Below are 6,772 nucleotides of genomic sequence, written 5' to 3'. Positions count from 1 at the left end.
ATCATTCCTCCAGGCTAGAAAGGGGTATTTAACCTGGACTCGCGGCGACAGTCGACGTGGGATTATTACTCCGAACTGGTATGATAAGAGATGATAAGATGGCGCCGGTGAGGTCAGCTGCCGTCACGACTGCTCCGACCACTTTTTCTTTGTCTTTGTTTTTTAAGTTAGTTTTCAGCGTTTCTAAATCGGCAAAATCATCACCATTGGGTACATTAGGTATGACAGTGACACTATTGTTTCTATTGGTATACAATGTACTCACAATTCGAAGTTTTTAACTCCGGATCCGAGCTGGCCGAGTGAGATCTTGAGGGAGAACAAAGGGAAGCGGTGGCAGCCTAGAGGGAAGCGAGCCGGCGTCAGGAACAGGCTGAGAGCTCGTGCACACCGCACACCTCTGCCTAGCATCCTGCTCGCCAACGTCCAGTCACTAGAGAACAAGCTTGACGACCTCAGGGCCAGGGTAAAGTTCCAGAGAGACATTCGGGACTGCAATCTCCTCTGCTTCACCGAGACATGGCTGAACCCAGCGGTGCCGGACCACGGCATCCAGCCGGCCGAGTTCTTCTCGGTTCACCGCGTGGACAGGACACGGGACTCGGGGAAGTCAAGGGGAGGCGGCGTGTGTTTAATGGTGAACAACAACTGGTGCAACAGTGCGAACGTTGTTCCTCTCACACGCTCCTGCACACCAAATCTGGAACTACTGTCCATCATGTGTCATCCTTTTTATCTACCTCGGGAATTTACATCGGTCATTGTAAGTGCCGTTTATATTCCACCACAAGCGGACACGGTCACCGCCTTATGCGAGCTGCATGAGGCACTCACACAGCACCAGACACAACACCGGGACGCTGCGCTTATTGTGACGGGGGACTTTAATAGCGCCAACCTCAAACGCGCAGCGCCGAACTTTTATCAACACATCACCTGCCCCACCAGAGGTGAAAGGACACTGGACCACTGCTACACTACGGTCAAGGACGGCTACAAGGCACAATCCCGCCCTCCGTTTGGCAAATCTGATCACGCCGCCATCTTCCTCAGACGCAGACTGGGGCATGTTCAGAAACAGCTCCGATGATGGTGTCAACGTGTTTACGGAAGCGGTTGTGGGATTCATCGGGAAACTAGCGGATGATACCGTGGAGACAAAGACTATCACAACGTTTCCCAACCAGAAGCCGTGGGTGGATAAAACCATCCGCGACGCTCTGAGATCCCGCACCGCTGCCTACAACACGGGACTCACGACGGGGGACATGGACCCGTACAAAGTTGCGTCATATAACGTGCGGAGGGCGGTGAAAGAGGCGAAGCAGCGCTACGGGAGGAAACTAGAGTCACAACTCCAACAGAGTGACTCTAGGAGCCTGTGGCAGGGACTAAGGACAATAACGGACTATAAAGCACCAACAACCGGTATGACGAACGCGGCCGTGACTCTGGCAGACGAGCTGAACACTTTCTATGCTCGCTTCGAGGCTGCAGCTAAGGACTCCAACAATGCTAGTGCTAGCGGCGCTAACGGCTGCAGACAGGAAGATACTGCCAGCACGAGCATGAAGTAAGGAGAGCCTTCAAAAGAGTGAACACCAGGAAAGCAGCAGGACCAGACGGCATCCCAGGTCGTATCCTAAGAGACTGCGCATACCAGCTAGCTCCTGTGTTCACTGAGATATTCAACATCTCTTTATCTCAGTCGGTGATCCCCACATGCTTCAAAGAGTCCATCATTGTTCCTGTCCCGAAGAAACCCCACCCTGCTTCTCTCAATGACTATCGCCCTGTAGCCCTCACCTCAGTAGTGATGAAGTGCTTTGAACGCCTGGTCAGAGACTTCATCATTTCTTCACTACCAGACACACTGGACCCACTACAGTTCACTTACCGTCCAAATCGTTCCACAGACGATGCCATCTCTCATCTCCTCCACACATCACTCACTCACTTGGACACTAGAAGGGGGAATTATGTTAAAATGCTCTTCATAGACTACAGCTCTGCATTTAATACCATAATTCCCTCCACACTCACCACCAAGCTGGAGCATCTGGGACTCAGCTCATCTATGTGTCAGTGGATCTCCAACTTCCTAACTGGCAGACCACAGGCAGTAAGGATGGGCGGACATGTCTCAGCCTCCACCACTCTCAGCACTCGAGCCCCCCAGGGGTGTGTTCTGAGCCCCCTGCTGTACTCTTTGTACACATATGACTATGTGGCCACTACCAGCTCCACCACCATCATCAAGTTTGCTGATGACACCGTCGTGGTGGGCCTGATCTCTGATAACAACGAGACGGCCTACCTGAAGGAGATTAGGAATCTGGAGAACTGGTGCCAGAGGAACAACCTCCTTCTAAACGGGTTTTTTGACGCAATGCTCTCTTGTGTTTAGACAGCAACCTTGTGCCTTTACCTCTGATTCTGCTAAAATCGCTTATTTGGTGCAACTTATGACTGGGCGGGCGCTTCAATGGGCTCAGGCAGTTTTAAATACCCAGCCCTCTGTGTCATATGACGTCTTTCTCAGCAAGTTTCGCTGTGTATTTGATAAAGGCGCTAGCTTGGATGCCGCAGGTCATCGCATGTTTTCTCTGAAGCAAGGTAGGAGGAGTGTTGCTGACTTTTCTGGATCCTGGCGGAGGAGTCGGGCTGGGAGGAGAAAGCACTGCGTGGAGCCTTCCTCAACAGCCTTAACGAGAATATTAAGCGTGAGTTAGCAACCAAGGAACTGCCTAAAGCTTTGTCTGCTCTAATCAATGTGTGTATTAACTTAGACGACCACATACGGGAGTTCGGCAAAAGAGCCGGGGATGGTCGGCGGCCTGCTGGGGGCACGGGTACATCTAGGGACCTTCCTAGTCTGATGTGGAGAAGTGAGGAGGAGGAGCAACACGGGGATGAAGAGCAACCCATGCAGCTCGGCAGAGCCAAGCTTTCCTCCTCTAGACTGGGGCGCCAACAACGGACTGGTGAGTGCTTTCTTTGTGGAAAAAGAGGACATTTTGTTGACTCCTGCCCAGACCGAGTAAAAGAGTCCGTAATTGTGGGGATACTGGCGGGCGGCACAACAAAAGTGTTCCCTCACCTCAGCTGCCCTGCTAAATTAATGTTTCACTCCCTCACTCACTCCTGCTGCGTACTCATTGACTCTGGTTCTGAACAAAATTTCTCTACTTCCCCTTCCAGAGGTCCTGAAGGTCTCAGCCTTAAATGGCGGCCATCTAGCCTCCGTCACACATCGCACTCAGGAGGTTACACTCGTTATTTTGGGAAATCACTCTGAGAAAATCAGTTTATTGGTATTCAAAGCCCCCCACACCCCACTGGTACTGGGATTTCCTTGGCTCCAACATCACAGCCCCCAAATCGACTGGGCCAAAGTGTGTGTAACTGGCTGGAGCACGCGGTGTCATGAACAATGTTTACTTGCCGCTGTCCTGGACAATCCCGGGACCGCCTCTGCGAAAAGCTCCTCACCCCCCGACCTTCCTTGGTGCCCGCCAAATACCACGACCTCGGCCAGGTATTCAGCAAAAGTAAGGCGTTGTCTTTGCCTCCACATCGGCCTTATGACTGTGGAATCGACTTACTCCCAGGCGCTCCCCTGCCAACAAGTCGGCTCTACAGTCTGTCTAAACCGGAACGCGAGACCATGGAACGCTACATAACGGAGTCTCTGGCCGCAGGTATTATTCGCCCATCTACTTCGCCTTTAGCAGCAGGATTCTTTTTTGTAAAAAAGAAAGATAAGAGCCTGCGTCCCTGCATTGACTTTCGAGGGCTGAACAAGATCACTGTTAGGAATAAATATCCACTCCCCCTGCTGGCCTCAGCATTCGAACTACTACAGGGGGCGGTCCTGTTCACCAAACTGGATCTTCGGAATGCCTATCATCTGGTTCGCATCCGCAAGGGTGACGAGTGGAAGACGGCTTTCAACACCCACCTGGGGCACTTCGAATACTTAGTGATGCCTTTCGGTCTTACTAACGCCCCTGCAGTCTTCCAGGCCCTGATTAATGATGTGATCAGGGACTTTATTAACCATTTTGTCTTCGTGTATCTGGATGACATTCTGATTTTTTCCAGGTCGCAGACTGAGCACATCAACCATGTACGTCTGGTTCTACGGCGCCTATTTGTCATGGTCTGGGTCTGATGACCCAGAGCTCATGTATTTCTTGTATATGTTTTTCCATATGTTATGGTGGTTTTCTCTCCCTTTTTGTCCTTTCTCCCTGGGTGCTCCCGGATGTTTTGGGGTCGCTGAGGGGACTGCGACCCGGAAGTGTTCCCGCACTGGGGACTGCCGCCCATTAGCCCTCACCAGCTGCAGCTGATGGCTTCATGAGGGGCGCCTTATTTAAGAAGGTGGCGGAGCCCCAGTCGGCGCGGGATTATACTAAGTCGAACCTGTTAAGTACCTCCGTAGATTAGTGTGTTGTGATCGGCTTCGCTACTAAAGGCTGCCTGCTGAGCTGTGTGTGTTTTTGTGTCACCAGGAGTCGGGAGTCAGGAACGTCGTCACGAGGGGAAATCACAGAGTGGAATCGGGTTTTTGGAGTTGTCACCTTTTCACTGCTATGGACACGTGCACTGTGTGGGATTCTTGGAGGAATCGCCACAGGAGTCACAGTGCTTGAATTGTATATAGTTGTCGTTTCTGTCCACTCGCCATAAATAAATCCACTGTCCTTCACTTGAGTCTCGCGTTTGGGCCCTACTTTCTCTACAACTCCACGGTCTGCCGTCGCAGCCCGTGACAGAATAATCCCGCCATTATGGGCCCAGCGGACTCAAGGACCGTCTCACAGGAGGGATCGCTCGCCCAGCTCTGGAATTACTGTCGGAGCATTATCCAGGCGGCAGATCCACATAAGAGACACATACAGGTCGTATTTTTTGATACTTTCCTGTCTTCAACCACCTTTTCTGTGAGCTTTTTGGACATTAAGAGATTAATTTCGATTATAACCGTACTGAGGGCAAGTTCCAGCTTTGAGCTTTTTGGTTTGGGCTGTCCGGGTGAGGCGGATGTGGCGACCTCCCTGGGAGCCCTTGCTGCCTGTTTCTTTTTTCATAGGCAAGTAGCTTCCCCACCGTCGCTTGCAGCTCACTTGTTGGACCCTCCATTGCGGGGGAAACGGTTCCCACGCTCTCTGCACCTCACCACATCTCCACTTACCCCCGCGGCATCTGTTGAGTCAGCAGACGAAGGACCGACAGCTCGACACCACGCAGCTGCTGTCCTGCCCGGTCGGCTGGTGGAACCTCAGTCGGACATGCCGGCCCCGGCATCGTTTGGAAAGCGACGTTCACACCGCCAGCGCGCCTCACCACCGCCAGGTTCCCTGACTTCTCCTCAGCCGATTGGGTCGGAGGTCGATACACCGGCTGGACCCACTCCACCAGCGTCCCATCAGTCTGCTATGAGCGCAGCTCTTTCGGCTTCACTGTCCACATCACCTACTTTACCATCATCTCCACCGCCTGCGGATGCCGTATTACCATCTACGCCACCGGCTCGACCATCCATAGCTGCAATGCAGCCGGAGGGGCTCGGCGAGCGAGAGGAGCCCTCGCCGCCTGCAGAGGAGCCTGCAGAGGAGCTCAGCGAGCGGGAGGAGCTCGCGCTGCCCGAGCCGGAGCTCAGCAAGCGGGAGGAGCTCGCGCTGCCCGAGCCGGAGCTCAGCGAGCGGGAGGAGCTCGCGCTGCCGGAGCTCAGCGAGCGGGAGGAGCTCGCGCTGCCGGAGCCGGAGCTCAGCGAGCGGGAGGAGCTCGCGCTGCCGGAGCTCGGCGAGCCTGCACCGCCGCTGAAGGAGGGACCTGCGCCGCCAGCCGTGGAGCTCAGCGAGCTAATGCTGGAGGAGCTCGGCATGCCGAAGGAGCACAGTGAGCCGGGTGAGCCCAGCGAGCTAATGCCGGAGGAGCACTGTGAGCCGGAGCAGCTCAGCGAGCCACCCACTGAGAAGCCCGCACCGCTGCTGGCGGACCTCAACGAGCCGGAGGGACCGGCGTTGCCAGCAGAGGAGCTCAGCGAGCCTGGTGAGCCCGCGCTGCCACCGGAGGAGCTCAGAGGTCCGGAGGGATCCGCTGAGCCAGAGCTGGAGGTTCTGCAGCCCGGCCGCCACGTCCTGCAGCCCGGCCGCCACGTCCTGCAGCCCGGCCGCCACGTCGGGAATCGTGGGTTGTGCTGAGGCGGGAGCAGCAACGCCGTCGCCACCGGACCCGTGGCCGCCCGCCGGAGCTGCAACACCGCCACCGGACCCGTGGCCGCCCGCTGGAGATGCAGCACCACCGGATCCGTGGCAGGCCACCTGACGTGCTCTGTTGCTGCCACTGGACCCGAGGTAGGCCGCCTGAACTATTTTTCCACCACTGCCTGACCCACAGCGGGCTTCGCCTGTTTTGCTGTCCACTGGGTCGGCCGCCAGAACTGTTGCTGCCACTAGGGAAGTGGTTGGACTATTGAACTTGGTTTTTTCTGTTTTGTTGGCTGGTTTTGACGGAGAGGTTTTGGTTTTGACGGAGAGGTTCCATGTGCAAACTGTTTCTTTTCTGGGTTTCATTGTGGAACAGGGGCGTTTGCGAGCTGACCCAGCCAAAGTCAAAGCCGTAGTGGAATGGCCTATTCCCAAGACCCGCATGGAGGTGCAGAGGTTCCTGGGCTTTGCCAATTTCTACCGCCGCTTTATCAGGTATTTCAGCAAGGTAGCCCTTCCTCTAACCAACCTAACTTCTCCTAAGTTGTCTTTCC

At 54.8% G+C, this 6,772-nt stretch overlaps 1 long non-coding RNA gene and 1 pseudogene across 1 annotated transcript; both read left to right on the top strand.

Moving 5' to 3' along the window:
* The first annotated feature begins 4,174 nt into the window (after positions 1-4,174).
* On the top strand, positions 4,175-4,719 carry LOC147303248 (uncharacterized). The gene is made up of 2 exons (XR_015127024.1): positions 4,175-4,430; positions 4,518-4,719. It is a non-coding gene; the product is annotated as an uncharacterized LOC147303248 (long non-coding RNA).
* Positions 4,720-4,796: 77 nt separating this feature from the next.
* LOC147303247 (uncharacterized) lies at positions 4,797-6,487 on the top strand (annotated as a pseudogene).
* Positions 6,488-6,772: the final 285 nt, after the last annotated feature.

Source organism: Aulonocara sp. 'chitande type north' Nkhata Bay, linkage group LG22 (assembly GCF_057382095.1).
Source record: "Aulonocara sp. 'chitande type north' Nkhata Bay isolate Kocher_YH1m ecotype deep benthic linkage group LG22, A_spYH_male_GT1.1, whole genome shotgun sequence".
In the NCBI taxonomy this organism is placed as follows: Eukaryota; Metazoa; Chordata; class Actinopteri; order Cichliformes; family Cichlidae; genus Aulonocara; species Aulonocara sp. 'chitande type north' Nkhata Bay.
Note: the sequence above shows the minus strand (reverse complement) of the source record. Positions and strands in the feature narration are given on the sequence as shown.